The sequence below is a fragment of the Pelodiscus sinensis genome, unplaced genomic scaffold (assembly GCF_049634645.1).
Source record: "Pelodiscus sinensis isolate JC-2024 unplaced genomic scaffold, ASM4963464v1 ctg108, whole genome shotgun sequence".
NCBI classification, from domain to species: Eukaryota; Metazoa; Chordata; order Testudines; family Trionychidae; genus Pelodiscus; species Pelodiscus sinensis.
In genome coordinates this window covers 115,650-131,415 of record NW_027465888.1, presented here as the reverse complement: position 1 = coordinate 131,415, position 15,766 = coordinate 115,650, and positions in this window count along the sequence as shown.

The window sequence follows — 15,766 nt, the reverse complement described above, 5'->3', positions numbered from 1 at the left end:
CCGTGAGCATCCGCGAGGCCTTGCCCACCGCAGGCTGACATTTCCCGGGGCGGGGGTGGGCTCCGAGCATGCTCGGCTGGGGGGGTCAGGGCTTTGCAACTCAGGCTGGGATTTTTCCAGAGGCCACAGTTAATTTCCAGGCGCCCCCCCGGCCGCGGCGTGCGCGAGGTGTCTGCCTCCTTCCGAGCGGCGGACGTGACCTGCTGTCTGTTTTTTATTAGCCTGGACACAGGCTCTGCGGTCAGACGCAGGGGCTGGAATGACACACAAAGCATTAGACATGTCAGAGGCAGGCAGGCTGGGCGGGTGAGGATGAATTAGCAGGAAAGGAGCGCAGGGCCCTGTCTGCAAGGGATGCGTTCGGCGGGGGCCCAAAGGAAAGCCGATCTGGGGCCCAGTTTGCTTCCTCCCCCGCCCCCCGAGAAGGAATTCTCCTGATTCTTTCGGGCCTGTTTGCAGCCGGGGTGGGGTGCCGATGGGCTGCCCGGGCTCCGTGGGTTTCTCCCCGGGGTTTGGGCAGCGCTCGACGCACACGACATGACAATACTAGAAGCCCGGCCCCGCGCTGGGGCAAGTCGAGGGTTTTCTGCTGGTTTCCCTGGAGCAACACCAGCGCAGACCTGGCTGCACAGTCTCACCCCCTCGCTCGCAGTGTCCACCCGCTCAGATAATAACCAGCAGCATTCCGAGCACTGTTCCGCACGGGTGACATATTCCAAAGCCAGGGCAGCCTCTAGCCAATTCATCCCAACCATTCCCAAGCGGGATTTTGCTCCTTCCAAAATTCGGCATTGAATCTGCTCTTAATTCCCAGGGTTAGTTCTGGCCAGGTCCTTCATTTCCAACCTGTGTTTTGTGCCTCAACCGTAGTGATTGGACTGAACAGTGAATCTACGGTGCATGCAGGTCTGATTCCAAGCACTAATTTGAATGATCACATGTGAATTTGTAGCGATCAGCATGCAGACGATGCTGAATTTATGTTGCATGCACCGTGGATCTCAGGTAATTACTTAAAATGATGGCAAAACTTTGCATCCAACAAGGACAGACGGCTGAATGTACAGTGCCTGCAATAATACAACTTCACATCTGTGCCGAATCCTTAATATACGTCGCACTCACCAGCCTCAATTCTCCACATGCATTACAACATGCACAAATTGTCAATATCATGTTATGTAACATTAATTCTCACTCCCAGAGCACTTGAAGTGAAATAGCCATTATAATATAGATTGCGCACTATACCTCCATCCGGCCATGTATCGCGCCGAGCTCTGCGTTTTCACACACACACGAGCCCGGTCTGTCTTCCACAACAGGATTCCAAATACAACAATTAATTTTCCAAATGGGGAGGAACCTTTCCCCCTGATTTGAAGTAATTTGCAAACATTTTAAACTCTGATATAATGCCTGAAATGCTCAATTCTTTGTATGAAATGCTCTTGATTCTACATGAGTTTATTTATCATGGTTCCAAATATCTTTCACATAATATTCTAATTTGCAAGAACTCTATATACACAGCACCCTCCTTTTATAAATGTCTATCACACTAACCAGCTAGGCCAAATTTTTCTAAGTTGCGTGGCTACAGGTAAACTGATAAAGGCATATTTAATAATTGTATTTCACTGACAAAACATGGCTTTCGGAGCACAACTGCACAACCCACTTTTGGAAATGTTAGCCTTAATATTTGCACATAGTACTTCAAATTCCAACAATGCTCTCAAGTAAATTTATTTTATCCTGTACTCTGAATGATGACTAATTTCTCTATTCATGTGATATTCTTTCTTCTCAGTGAGATTTGTCTGATAAGCGTCTTTCTCAATTTTGACTCAAATGTTTTAAAATCTTGGTTCATATTCTACTCAACATCTCATATTTGTTTTATGCTAAAAAAACCCCAAACCCAATCTCAATGATTTTTGCGTATCATATTTTTTATTTTCAGTGGAAAATACATAAAATGGTCTGAATTATTTTGAAATTCCTTGTATATAGTGTCACACAAGCCTTTTTATTGTTCTTCGTCTCTGTGAAACACAAATGCAGCAACTTCACATATTATATATAACGTTCTTAAATTTCCAACAGTCTGCAATTTTGGTCTGATTTTTGACAAATAATTCTGTTAGCTCCCATTATCCATGGCATGTAAAGCTCTAATAATTTTGGCATTCTATGATCTCTCTGTTCTTAGCAATTCTCTGGGTTATTTTTCATATTCTTCTAACTCTGAAAATAATGCTTTTAGATTGTAAGGAACAGTCTTAATACTTCTGCATGTAATACCATTAATTCTTCATACATGTTGCATGCCATACTTTCACAGATTGCATATCATATCCTTCTACATATTGCATTTATAATCCTTTCATCTTTTGAATATAAAATCCTTCAAATATATGGTTAATGATTGTATATAATATTGTACAATTTGTATTTACTGTAGTACTTTTATTTTTGTCTTCTCTTAATTATTTCTTATAATAATCTTAAAATTTCACTGTATTTATGCCCCAAACTTAAATTCAAATTTGAATTTCCAGACAACACGTAAAATTACCAATAATATATCTACTCTAAATCTCAAGATGCAATGCATAATTATTCTGTATGCTACTAATTTCCATATGCCTTACACACAAATAATATTTTTCATATAAATCCTTCCTATAAAATATATCTGTACATACTGCATACAGCACTCAATAGTTATATTAATGGGATATAAAACTCAACTATTGTATAGTATATCTTAAATATAAATATGCAGTTCATGCAATTAATTATTTTGCATACGATGTTTCAATACTAATTGTATCCAATGTTCTAAGCTTTCCCTAAACATCTTGCATGAAATGCTCAGTTCACAGAGCCTTACCTACCATAGTTTGGGTTTCTGTTTGCACAGAGTAGTTTGTGTCTCAATATGCATTGCATGAAACAATCTCTTAATGATTTTTGCATATCAAGTTGTTAATTTCCAAATAACGTGACATGCCATTTTCAGAGCAAAGCACACAATGGTCCTGTCCAAATGCATCCTGCAAACTATGGAATACAATCCTTTCGGTGGTCAGTATGCTTTGCATACAATTTTCTTAATTGCTTTGCCATAAAACAATTAATTTCCAAATTCTTGGACATGCAATACTTTGAAAATTTGCTACAATATTCTCCATTCTCTAACCATATTGCATACAAGATTCGGAATGCCTGCATGGCATATTCTAAATATGCATTTCATACAACAGTCTAATTAGTTTGTTTCAAACACTCAGTAGCAACTTCAGGCAACCTTCTTAAGCTTCATTGTATCTGGTTTATAGGTTTTACACTGCACTGCATATCATCATCTGAATGATTGTATGCAACGTGTCTACATTTGAATATGCATTGCATAAAAAGTTCTTGATTATTCTAATGTAATGCTCTTAATTTCCAAATCTGCCGTGGGTGATACGGTAACACAGTGCTTTCCCCTCCAAACAGAGCTTGCCAGTTACACTGAGAACGATGCACATCGTACTTCTAGTGCTGAATAGGCATTGCATAAAAAGTTCTTGCTTTTTCTTTGGCATGTAAGATTATTAATTCCCAAGCTCTCTTGCATGCTCCGTTCTCAGAGCCCGGGCGGAGGAACTCCGCTTCCAATGCATATTTCAAGTGCCATTTGGAATTATTGCATGAAGCACTTTACATGTGAGGTGTGCGGGGCACCAAGAGCCCGGGGTTAGTTGGCAGGTAAGCCTTCTTCGTGCCCAGAAACCCATCGCCTGCCCGCAGTGCCCTGACACAGCTCGCCGTGCTCCATAGAGACAGCACACAAAAGTGTGGCAGGGGAAACTTGGACGTCACAGTCTCCTCCGCATGCAAACTCCTCTCAATTTTGCAAATGATACCCCTCCATTTTCGGCGTGAAAGTTTGAAGCTGAAAAACAACGCGAGAGAGCCAGCCGGCTGGAGAGAGGGGTGCAGCGGGGAGAAAGCGGGTTGTGTTGCACACGCAGCCCCCCTTACAACACACAACCGTGCAGACATACCCCGCTCGGAGCCACGAGAGCCCTACAAACACACGCTCCCTTCCCCCTAAAACTGCCCTCCCCTGGGGCTCCTCGCTCCTGCCCCTCCCCCTTCCTCCTCCCAGTCCTGGGCACCCCCCTTTCTAGCCCTCCCCCAACCCTGCCCCTCCCCCTTCCTCATCGCCCCCCCCGTATCCCGGATCTCCCCCCTTCCTAGCCCCCCCGAACCTTGGCCTCCCCGCTCCCAACCCTGCCCCTCCCCCTTCCTCACCTGCACCCTCCCCCAGTATCCCGGATCTCCCCCCTTCCTAGCCCCCCCAACCCTGGCCTTCCCGCTCCCCTCCCCCTTCCCAGCTGCCCCCTCCCCCCAAGTCCTGGGACTCCCCCTCCCTCCCCCCCAACTGCTGGCCTCCCTACTCCTAACCCTGCCCCCTTCCCAACCCACCCCTCCCCCCAGCCCTGCCCCTCCCCCCAAGCCCTGGGGCTCCCCCCCCTTCTCCCTCCCCATCCCCGGCCATTGCTTCTGCTGCCGCCCTGAGCATCCTTCATGCCTGGTGCTGATGCTGCTGCATCCTCCCCGTTGCCCGGGCAACCGCGGCCGGTGGCGAGGGGCGGGGGAGCGAGGATGGAGAGAAGCCGGCGCGCGCCCCGGCTCGCGCTCCGCCTGCTGCTGCCGCCGCCGCCCGCGCGTGTGTGGCTGCACCCATGCGCGCATGGAGGAGTCAGCGTGCGCCACCGATGGAGGCAGAGGTAGGTGCAGTCTCGGCGCAGCCCCCTCCTCCCGGCTCCTTGCCTCGCGCTCTCCCATTTAAAAATCTTTAAAACTTTGCATATTAATGCCCGCGCTTTGCATAAGGCCCCGCTCGGTATTGATTGCCAAGCGCTTAATGCAGCAGCCGGCCCCGCTCGCACGCGCGCGCCTGCCCTGCGCCCGCTGCCAGCGCCGCGCCGCGCAGCGCAGCTCAGCTCAGCTCAGCGCCGCGCAGCGCCGATTGTTCGCAGCCCTTTCTTGTCTGGCTCGCCGGGCTCGCCGGGCCCGGGCAGGGCGGCGGGGCGGCGGAGGGCAAAGCCGCCGGCCCCGGCCCCCGGGCGAGCGGGCTCCGGCTCCGGCTCCGGCTCCGCTCCGCTTCGCCTCGCCGGGCGTGTGCACCCGCCGGCGCGCCCGGAGCGGAGCCGCCGCTGCCGGCGAGATGCGCCCGGCGGGCTGGCAGATGAAAGCCGGGCGGGCAGCGGCGGGCTCGGCTCGGGCGAGGCTGCGGGAGCGGCGGGCGGGGAGGGGACGGGCAGGATCGGGAGGAAAAAGGAGCCGGTGGAGAGGCGCGGGGGGGCTCGCCTGCGTGGGAATCGGAGCGCGATGCTGCGCGAGGGGCTGGGGGCGCCTCCGGGGGGGCTTGCTCGCGTGTCCGGGGTGGGGGGCTCGGGTTGTTTGGGGGTGGGGGGCTCGCGTCTCGGGGGGGCTCGCGTCTCTGGGGTGGGGGGCTCGGGTTGTTTGGGGGTGGGGGGCTCGCGTCTCGGGGGGGCTCGCGTCTCTGGGGTGGGGGGCTCGGGTTGTTTGGGGGTGGGGGGCTCGGGGGGGCTCGCGTCTCGCGGGGCGGGGGTCGGAGCAGCTGGAGCGCTGCTGCGTCGCGGGGGGCTCCCATGCGGGCTTGAGGGGGCTGCAGGTGCGGGGCGGGCTCTGGCTGCACAGAGCCGGGGAAGTGGATGGTCCGGAGTGGGGGAGGGGGCAGTGGCCGGAGGGGGGGGGCGCGGTAGGATGGGGGGGATTCAGCCGGCGATGGACTCGCCTTTTGTCCAGGCGAGGAGTGGGCAGCCGGGCTATGACCAGCGACCAGCAGCGGCTCCTGGCGGAGCCCGGGGCCGGGTTTGCGGGCGGGGGCGCGGGGAGAGGAGATCGGGGTGGCCGGGGAGGTGCGGGGCGAGGGCGCAGGGAGAAGGGGGCACGGCCGCGCCTGGGGCGCCAGCGGGGTTCACTGCCCCCCGTCCCGTCCCTGCCCTTCATCCCGCATCTCCAAATGAAAGGGCTTTGGAGAGAAATAAACCGACCCGAGAATCGCTGAACCCCGGCGCCCCCAAACCCAGAGTCACCCCCAGATCTCCACGCCAAGCGCCCTTCGCACCCGCCCGCTGCCCCCCTTCCAGAGGCTGCGCTGGGGGTGGGATGAAGGGGGAGCTGGCTGGGGCCCCTCCCCCATTTCATTCCTCCTTGCTGCCTCCTTGGATGGCCTCCGAGCTCAAAGAGGCTGAAAATACCAGGTGATGCTGATAAGACACTGCTGTGGGGCGCTCGCAGCACCAGGGGTCCATGCTGGGCACTGCAGTGGGAAGACCACAGCCCTGGTGGGGGGCCCTGCTGGGCACCGCTATAGGAACATGGCAACTGGGGGGGGTCCCCCTGGGCACTGCTGTGGGGAGTTCACAGCACCATGGGATCCCTGATGGGCACTGCTGTGGGGAGTTCACAGCACCATGGGATCCCTGATGGGCACTGCTGTGGGAAGCTCGCAGCACCATGGGATCCCTGATGGGCACTGCTGTGGGAAGCTCGCAGCGCCATTGCCCAGGTGTATGGGGGGTTGTTGTCAGGAGGTGGGCAGGGGCCAGATCTGTGTGAATCTGCAGGTGACCTGTCCCCAGCCCTTCTAGCCCAAGTGACAGTGTGTGACTGGCAGTGCGTGTGTGACTGGCAGTGTGTGTGTGGTGTGTGGCAGTGTGTGACTGGCAGTGCGTGTGTGACTGGCAGTGTGTGTGTGGTGTGTGGCAGTGTGTGACTGGCAGTGCGTGTGTGACTGGCAGTGTGTGACTGGCAGTGCGTGTGTGACTGGCAGTGTGTGACTGGCAGTGCGTGTGTGACTGGCAGTGTGTGTGGTGTGTGGCAGTGTGTGACTGGCAGTGCGTGTGTGACTGGCAGTGTGTGTGTGGTGTGTGGCAGTGTGTGACTGGCAGTGCGTGTGTGACTGGCAGTGCGTGTGTGGTGAGTGGTATTGTGTGTATGACTGGCAGTGCATGTGTGTTGTGTGGCAGTGTGTGACTGGCAGTGCGTGTGTGACTGGCAGTGCGTGTGTGGTGAGTAGTATTGTGTGTATGACTGGCAGTGCGTGTGTGTTGTGTGGCAGTGTGTGACTGGCAGTGCGTGTGTGACTGGCAGTGTGTGTGTGGTGTGTGGCAGTGTGTGACTGGCAGTGTGTGACTGGTAGTGCGTGTGTGACTGGCAGTGCGTGTGTGGTGAGTAGTATTGTGTGTATGACTGGCAGTGCGTGTGTGTTGTGTGGCAGTGTGTGACTGGCAGTGCGTGTGTGACTGGCAGTGTGTGTGTGGTGTGTGGCAGTGCGTGTGTGACTGGCAGTGTGTGTGGTGTGTGGCAGTGTGTGACTGGCAGTGCGTGTGTGGTGTGTGGCAGTGTGTGTGTGGTGTGTGGCAGCGTGTGTGTGACTGGCAGTGCGTGTGTGACTGGCAGTGTGTGACTGGCAGTGTGTGTGTGACTGGCAGTGTGTGTGTGGTGTGTGGCAGCGCGTGTGTGACTGGCAGTGCGTGTGTGACTGGCAGTGTGTGACTGGTAGTGCGTGTGTGACTGGCAGTGTGTGTGTGGTGTGTGGCAGTGTGTGTGTAACTGGCAGTGCGTGTGTGACTGGCAGTGTGTGTGTGGTGTGCGGCAGTGTGTGTGTGACCGGCAGTGTGTGTGTGACTGGCAGTGCGTGTGTGACTGGCAGTGTGTGTGGTGTGTGGCAGTGTGTGTGTGACTGGCAGTGCGTGTGTGACTGGCAGTGTGTGACTGGTAGTGCGTGTGTGACTGGCAGTGTGTGTGTGGTGTGTGGCAGTGTGTGACTGGTAGTGCGTGTGTGACTGGCAGTGTGTGTGTGGTGTGTGGCAGTGTGTGTGTGACCGGCAGTGCGTGTGTGACTGGCAGTACGTGTGTGTATCTGCCTGCTTAGCCAGATGACACTGTTTTGCCCCTGGGTTTATGCCTGTGTAGGGGGCTGGGAGCCAGGACCCCTGGGTTCTGTCCTTGGTGCTGGGAGCGGAGTGGGGGCTAGTGGTTAGAGGGGCTGGGAGCCAGGACTGTGGGCAGCAGACGTTCGTTGGCTTGATAAACAAAGCCCTCCTGGGACGGGGGGGCTCTGCACTTTGCCCCAGGAGCCTTGGGGTCCCCCTGCCCCCCAGCCCGTGGGTAGGGCCTGTGGGACGCAGGGACCCCGGCGTGCGTATGGCCCAGGCGGGGGATACACCGCGGGGTGAGGCTCCTGTGCACTGTCGTGTGGGTCTCCGTGCAGTGTGCGTGTGCCTCTTATTGTTTGCCACCAGGGCCGTGGTGTGTGCACGCCACTCAGCCGGGGGGGTGTTGCACTGAGTGTGAGTCGGAGCTTGGGATGTGTGTGCGGGCCGAGTTACGGGGCAGCGTGTGCTTGCATCTCTCCACGCACAGTGTGTGTCTGTGGCGTGTGGTGCCTCGCTGTGTGTCGGGGTTCTCTCTCCCCGGCATGTGGCTTGTGCTGCTAAGCGAGACTCGCTTCTCTGCAGTGACCTTTTGTATTGCTGCCTGCAGCGTGTGCGTGCGTGTGTGTCTGGTCAGGTGTGTGTGTGTGTGTGCATGTGTGGTCAGTGCCTGTGTGTGTCTGGTCAGGTGTGTGTGTGTGTGTGTGTCTCTAGTCAGTGTGTTTGTGTGTGCATGTGTGGTCAGTGCCTGTGTGTGTCTGGTCAAGTGTGTGTGTGTGTGTGTCTCTAGTCAGTGTGTTTGTGTGTGCATGTGTGGTCAGTGCCTGTGTGTGTCTGGTCAGGTGTGTGTGTGTGTGTGTGTGTGTGTGCATGTGTGGTCAGTGCCTGTGTGTGTCTGGTCAGGGTGTGTGTGTGTGTGTGTGTAGTCAGTGTGTTTGTGTGTGCATGTGTGGTCAGTGCCTGTGTGTGTCTGGTCAGGTGTGTGTGTTTGTGTGTGTGTGCATGTGTGGTCAGTGCCTGTGTGTGTCTCATCAGGTGTGTGTGTGTGTGTGTGTAGTCAGTGTGTTTGTGTGTGCATGTGTGGTCAGTGCCTGTGTGTGTCTGGTCAGGTGTGTGTGTGTGTGTGTCTCTAGTCAGTGTGTTTGTGTGTGAATGTGTGGTCAGTGCCTGTGTGTGTCTCATCAGATGTGTGTGTGTGTATGTGTGTGTGTGTGTGTCTAGTCAGTGTGTTTGTGTACCTGGTCAATGTGTGTGTGTGTGTGAGTGTGTGTCCCAGTGTTTCTGCCTCCCCTCAGCAGTGACTGGGTACGGGGTGTCCGTCTTGTTGGGGGGGTGTCTATCTGGGAGGAGAGGAGCGTCTGGGTGGGGGGTGTCCATCTGGGAGGAGGGGTGCGTCTGGGTGGGGGGTATGGTGGGGGGTGTCCGTCTGGGAGGAGGGGTGCGTCTGGGTGGGGGGTATGGTGGGGGGTGTCCGTCTGGGAGGAGGGGTGCGTCTGGGCGGGGGGTATGGTGGGGGGTGTCCGTCTGGGAGGAGGGGTGCGTCTGGGTGGGGGGTATGGTGGGGGGTGTCCGTCTGGGAGGAGGGGTGCGTCTGGGCGGGGGGTATGGTGGGGGGTGTCCGTCTGGGAGGAGGGGTGCGTCTGGGTGGGGGGTATGGTGGGGGGTGTCCGTCTGGGAGGAGGGGTGCGTCTGGGTGGGGGGTATGGTGGGTGGGGGTGTCTCTCTGGGCAGGGGGTGCATCTGGGGTGTGGTGCGTCTGTCTGGCCTCGGGGTTTGGCCTCTGGTCCTTTGCCACACCTGTCCCATGCAGGGAATTTCACCTGGACGCCCCCCCCGGGAGACCCCTGCCCCCCCCGTGCAGGCTGCAGAGTGCCCCGGACCAGGACCTAGCTGGCTTCACAAAAGGCCCTGGCCAGAGAACCCCCCTGCCCCCTCCCCGGTTCCCTGCCTCCCTCCCCCCACCTGCCCTCCTGGCTCGGCACCTTTCCCAGGCTGCTCCCCGCCCCCCTTTTCCTTCGCCGGTCTCCTGCCTTCTCCCCCTGCACCAGACCCCCCCCACTCGCCCTTCCCCCTCCCATCCCCTGGCTCAGTCTCCCCTTCTATACAGGCCCCCACCCCCCTTCTTACCACCCCCCTCGTCCACCAGCTGATCAGGGACCCCCTCCCCCCCAGCCCTGTGCGCCCCCCATGTGACCAGTAACGAAGCAGCATCCCTGGGCTTGTGTCATTGGGGGCTGCCCCCCGGCCCGGCGGGATCCCGCTGTGTACCTGACAGCAGCCATTTCCTGGCCAAGGCCTGACCGTGGCTTTCTCCATCTCAGCCGGCCCTCGGCAGGGATCCCCCCCCGCTCTGCAGAGCCTGGGGATCCCCTCCCTGCCTGCCGGGGGGTGGAGGAATCCCCTCAAAGCGGGGGCGGGGGATGGGCGGGCGGGGGCCAGGACCGAAGGCAGCCGCCGCGCGCCAGGCAGTGAACCCCAGAGCCGGGCGGCCTGGCTGCCTGCACCCCCCGGCGGGGGCTGCCCCGGGGCACGTGCACAAGCCAAAGCGGCCCCCCGGGGGCAGCCTGCGCCCGCCCTGGGCCGCTCAGCCCCGCTGGTCTCCCGCCAGCAGCTCCGGGTGCCCCCTGCCCCTCGCGCTCTGGCCCGGCCCGGTAGGAACGGCGTCCCCGCCCCCGGGGAGCTCTGTGCCGGGCCGTGTGGCCGGAGACCCCCAGCGCCTGCAGGTCCAGCGCCCGCCGCACGAGCAGCCTCTTGCCAGTCGCGCCGGGGGCCTCCAAATGCGGCCGCCGCCTGATCCCGGCGCCCGGGTCCCCGGCTCGCTCCCGCCCGGAGGCCTGGGCTCCCCGGGGCGCAGGTCCCACAATCCGTCCCCGTTCGCCTGATGGAGAGACTGCAAACCGCCAGGTGTCCGGCGTCGGCGCCCGCCGGCTGGCCATGCCCGCACCCCCGGCTCTGTCTGTCCGTCCGTCCCTCCCTCCGTCTGTCCCCGTGCGCTCTGTCTGTCTGTCCGTCCCTCCGTCTGTCCCCGTGCGCTCTGTCTGTCTGTCCGTCCCTCCGTCTGTCCCCGTGCGCTCTGTCTGTCCGTCCCTCCGTCTGTCCCCGTGCGCTCTGTCTGTCCGTCCCTCCCTCCGTCTGTCCCCATGCGCTCTGTCTGTCTGTCCCTCTGTCTGTCTGTCCCCGTGCACTCTGTCTGTCCATCCCTCCGTCTGTCCCCATGTGCTCTCTCTGTCTGTCCGTCCCTCCGTCTGTCCCCATGCACTCTGTCTGTCTGTCCCTCTGTCTGTCTGTCCCCGTGCACTCTGTCTGTCCGTCCCTCCGTCTGTCCCCATGAACTCTGTCTGTCTGTCCCTCTGTCTGTCTGTCCCCGTGCACTCTGTCTGTCCATCCCTCCGTCTGTCCCCATGCACTCTCTCTGTCTGTCCGTCCCTCCGTCTGTCCCCATGCACTCTGTCTGTCTGTCCGTCCCTCCGTCTGTCCCCATGCGCTCTGTCTGTCCGTCCCTCCGTCTGTCCCCATGCACTCTGTCTGTCTGTCCCTCTGTCTGTCCCCATGCGCTCTGTCTGTCTGTCCCTCTGTCTGTCTGTCCCCGTGCACTCTGTCTGTCCATCCCTCCGTCTGTCCCCATGCACTCTGTCTGTCTGTCCGTCCCTCCGTCTGTCCTCATGCACTCTCTCTGTCTGTCCATCCCTCCGTCTGTCCTCATGCACTCTCTCTGTCTGTCCATCCCTCCGTCTGTCCCCATGCACTCTCTCTGTCTGTCCCTCTGTCTGTCCGTCCCCATTCACTCTGTCTGTCTGTCCCTCCATCTGTCCCCATGCTCTCTGTCTGTCTGTCCCTCCGTCTGTCCCCATGCACTCTCTCTGTCTGTCCCTCTGTCTGTCCCCGTACACTCTCTCTGTCCATCCCTCCATCTGTCCTCATATACTCTGTCTGTCCGTCCCTCTGTCTGTCCCCATACACTCTGTCCGTCTGTCCGTCCCCATGCACTCTGTCTCTCCGTCCCTCCGTCTCTCCCCATACACTTACTCGGTCTATCCCTCTGTCTGTCCCCATATACCCTGTCTGTCCGTCCATCTGTCCATCCCCATACACTCTGTCTGTCCGTCCATCTGTCCATCCCCATACACTCTGTCTGTCCGTCCATCTGTCCATCCCCATACACTCTGTCTGTCTGCACACCTGTCTGTCCATAGTTGTCCGGGATTCTTTCTCTGCTTGAGTTGCTCTCAGACTTGCTGACAGGTTCCCTGGCTCTGGGGGGGATTTGGGGGCTCTGTGAATGGCCCCCCCGGGGAGGGGTTGTAGCTGGTTTGCAGGGCTGGGGGGGGGGATTGGCACAAGGAGCCAAGTGACTCCAGCTGCAGTTAATGAGCCTAATCCGGAGTGACTGGCCGGGCTTGGTGCTGGACTTGGGGCCGAGATCAGGGCCCGGCGGGCCGAGCGCCCCCAGGCGCGCAGCCAGAGAGCGCCTGCCCGAGAGCTTGTAGTGTAGCACTGGCGGGGGGGGGCGGGGTGACTCGGCGGCGCAGGCTCCGGGTTGTTCTTCGGGTGTCCACACTCAGGTTTGCTGACCTGGAGGTCGCGTAACAGAGTAAAACCCCCTCCGCTCCGAGGGTCAATGAGACCCCCCCGACTTTAACCACTAGACCTCCCTGCCCAAGCTGGGGCTGTAACCCAGGGGTCCTGTCCCCGCCCCCCGGCTCCTTGCAGCCAGCCCATAAGTGGATTCTGCTAACCAGATTTCAGTAGCCAGCCGCTTTTCATAGGGTCAGCAGTTTTGTGTGTGTGTAGGGGGCCTGGGGGTGTGCACAAGCACACACCCATTCCCACTCTCAGTTGTGAACTCCTGCACCATCGCACACACGTTCACGTGCACACGCACACTCCCAGTCCCACATGGATTGTGAAAATGCGTCTCTGTTCTGGGGTGCCTTGGTCTGGGGGTGCTGATGTCCCTGTGTCCCCTGCTGACGCCCGGGCCGCAGAACAGGGTGAGGGTGGGGACAAGGGGGTGTCTGTGTGTGCGTGTGCTTGTGCAAAAGGGGCACAGAGCCGGGAGGTGTGTTGCTGCGTCGGCTGTGCCCACGCCGGGGGCGCGTGCGAGTGCACAGGGCGGGGGGGCGACGTTTGTGCTCTGGTCTCTGTGCTGGGTCTGTTGTGCGCTGTGCGCGGCCCGTGTGAGTTCTCTGGCCATGTTTGTGGCTGTGTTGTTGTGAGGTTTCCTCTGCCCCTGTGTGGTGGGGAGTGCACGTCGCCCGGAGCCCTGGGGCAGTTGTGAGCAGCCGACACCACCCCCCTCTGCTGGGGCCCCACCCCCACCTGCACCACGGGGGATGGGGGGGGAATCCATATTTAGAGGCCCCTCTCTGCGAGGGGGGGCTGTGGGCAGGCCGAATGTGGACCCAGGCATCCGAGAGGTTAACCCTCTGGGTGCCCAAAGGGGGAAATACACACTCTGCCCACCAAGCACAGCACCCCCTCAGCGCGACCCCGTCAGGCAGGGCCCTGGGGTGGGAGCCGGGAGCAGAGGGATGGTGGCGGTTTTGAGGTATTGCTGTGGTCTGGGTCAGATGTAGGCGGTTGGGGTGTAGCCAGGCCCTGAATCGAGCTGTAGGGTGTGGGATGTAGCCAGGCCTTGGATCAGGGTGTAGGGGGGTTGGGGTGTATCTACACTCTGGATCGGGGTGCAGGGGATTAGTGTGTAGCCAGGCCCTGCCTTGGGCTGTATGGGGTTTGGGTGTAGCCAGGCCCTGGATCGGGTGTAGGGGGGTTGGGGTGTAGCTGCTCCCTGGATCAGGATGCAGGGGGTTTGGGTGTAGCCAGGCCCTGGATCGGGTGTAGCAATGGAGCTGGGCCTTGCTGTACCATCGGCCCCTCACGCTGCACTCGGGGGGTGTTTCTCAGGATCCCTGCTGAGTCCCACGTCTCCCTGTCCAGTGTCCCTGGGACCCGGGCGCGTGGGCGGCCCCTCAGCAGAGATTCCAAGGCTGCCCAGCTGATTAGTGGAGCCCTCGCTGCGTTTGTGCTTCTCCTGGGGGTGCACATTCCCACAGGCCTTGGTGCACCCAACAATGTTTATTCTGCACATGGTAGAACATATTAGAGGGGATGTTGCTCCTGCCCCTCCAGTGGAAGGGGGTCCCAGAGGGCTGCTGGTGCCAGGCCTCCTCCCATAGTGCCCCGGGGGTCTCTAGCACTGAGGTCTGACTCCCGAGGGACAGTGACCCCTGCATCCAGCCAGTGGTATCTCCCCAGCCCATGGGGCCTTGCTGACACCCCCATGCCCTGGCAGGCCCTTCCCCTGCCCAGGGCCCTTCCCCTGCCCAGGGCCGACCACCCACAGCCTGTGCCAACCTGGTGCCCCCCTGCCCGGAGTTGTCCCAACCCCTCACCCATACCGGCCTGGCGCCCCCCCGCCCGGGACCCAACCACCCCCAGCCCGTGCTGGCCTGGCGCCCCCCCGCCCGGGGCCCAACCACCCCCAGCCCGTGCTGGCCTGGCGCCCCCCCGCCCAGGACCCAACCACCCCCAGCCCGTGCTGGCCTGGTGCCCCCCCGCCAGGGACCCAACCACCCCCAGCCCGTGCTGGCCTGGCGCCCCCCCCCCCCCGCCCGGGGCCCAACCACCCCCAGCCCTTGCTGGCCTGGCGCCCCCCCCGCCCGGAACCCAACCACCCCCAGCCCGTGCTGGCCTGGCGCCCCCCCCGCCCGGGGCCCAACCACCCCCAGCCCGTGCTGGCCTGGCGCCCCCCCCGCCCAGGACCCAACCACCCCCAGCCCGTGCTGGCCTGGCGCCCCCCCCCGCCCGGGGCCCAACCACCCCCAGCCCGTGCTGGCCTGGCGCCCCCCCGCCCGGGGCCCAACCACCCCCAGCCCGTGCTGGCCTGGCGCCCCCCCCGCCCGGGACCCAACCACCCCCAGCCCGTGCTGGCCTGGTGCCCCCCCCGCCCGGGGCCCAACCACCCCCAGCCCGTGCTGGCCTGGCGCCCCCCCGCCCGGGGCCCAACCACCACCAGCCCGTGCTGGCCTGGCGCCCCCCCGCCCGGGGCCCAACCACCCCCAGCCCGTGCTGGCCTGGCGCCCCCCCGCCCGGGGCAGTCCCCCGCCTGTCGATAGGTTAAGTGGCAGGGTCAGGGCTATCGACAGGCCGATTAGCGCCTGTCAGCTCCCTCCTGGGCTGGGCTCCGCGCGGCCGCCAACGCTGCGCATTGATTTTCGGGGATTCCCAGCGACCCCGGCGCTGACACATCGATTGGGCTTCTCGCTCCAGGCTGCCTCGCCTGGCCCCCTCCCCCATGCCAACTCCCACCCCCTCCCCATTCCCAGGGCACCGCTAAGGAAGCTCACAGCACCCTGCCCCCGTGCTTCCTTGGGCATCCGTGCTAACACCGAGGGAGGGATTGTCCCCTCCCCGAGCACAGGCTGAGTGCACCGAGCCGGTCCTGCCCCCCATGTCACTTCCTCCTGGCCCCATCTGCCCCCCCATCACTCCCTGCTGGGCCCCCCTCACCACTCCCTGCTGGGCCCCCCCTGCACCACTCCCTGCTGGGCCCATCTGCCCCCCCATCACTCCCTGCTGGGCCCCCCGTCACCACTCCCTGCTGGGCCCCCCCTCACCACTCCCTGCTGGCCCCATCTGCCCCCCCCCACCACTCCCTGCTGGGCCCCCCCTCACCACTCCCTGCTGGGCCCCCCCTGCACCACTCCCTGCTGGGCCCCCCCCGCACCACTGCCTGCTGGGCCCCCCCTCACCACTCCCTGCTGGGCCCCCCCCCCGCACCACTGCCTGCTGGGCCC